This window comes from Palaemon carinicauda, chromosome 1 (genome assembly GCF_036898095.1).
Source record: "Palaemon carinicauda isolate YSFRI2023 chromosome 1, ASM3689809v2, whole genome shotgun sequence".
Taxonomy (NCBI): domain Eukaryota; kingdom Metazoa; phylum Arthropoda; class Malacostraca; order Decapoda; family Palaemonidae; genus Palaemon; species Palaemon carinicauda.
Genome location: NC_090725.1, coordinates 196,203,507 through 196,204,572, shown reverse-complemented (window position 1 = coordinate 196,204,572; position 1,066 = coordinate 196,203,507).

Sequence of the window (1,066 nt, the reverse complement as noted above, 5' to 3'; positions counted from 1 at the left end):
CGGACATTAATGTCCGACATATATTGCAAACCTGTGGGTTCCAATAATGTAGGGATCCGGAAATAATATTGCGGGGGCATGAAACCTGCAAGTATTATGACCGTAAAAATACTTACTCTTGGCCTTGCAGAGGACTGCAGCACAAGGTATCTGGTGTTCCTCCTGTAAAGAAAGGAAAACCAAATGAGTATACAATGGATTATCTCCTTGACAATCAACATGCAAATGTCCTTTACAATAGAGTAGCTTAGGATAGTAAGCTATAAAGGGATAGTAGGAGATACATACTTGTGTACCCCTGTGAGCAAATGCTGTTGCCTCCCCTCAGTAATAACTACATGGAGATTTCTCTATAGAGTAACTCCAAGTAGAAGGATTCTTACCTCTAGGGGTAGAGATGTGTCAAATCACTGTCCCAAAATAATGTTAATACTGTGGGGTCAGGATGACTGATTCTCGATCAGAATATTGAAGAAAACTATTCATTTAACATATGAACGGTACCAGCAGAATGCTCGTACAAGGGTACCCAAGGTATGTCAGAAAATACTACTGTATCATGGTACTGTAGTTTTCTAATTGCAGTAAGTCTATATTGCAATTTACTGGCTACTGTACATCATGTATTGTAGTCTAGTCATTATGCTGCCTTCATAGTAGCATATGACAGTATGGTCCATCTAGCATGAAGCCAGCTGGACTAGGAAAATAAAGACATATATTTGTATATCCCACTCAGCCTATTTGCTATAGTCTTCCTACTATATTAAAATATAAAGTTTCCTGATCAGGGAGACTCAAGGAAAAAGGCTCCACCCTTTAAGGGTTAAGAGTGTATTACTCCTGCCTTGACGTGTTTAATATTGTAGGGTAATCCTAATACTGATTTCTAATCAGGATATTGAAGAAATCATATTCTTTTAATATAGGATTGGGCTCAGCAAAAGACTTTGTTGGATATTCAAAATATATTGGAAATAACTACTAGTATAAACTATATAGTAGTTTTCTATCTGCAGTATATTCTATAATGCAGATATAGTGGCTACCTGTATAAAATATGCAG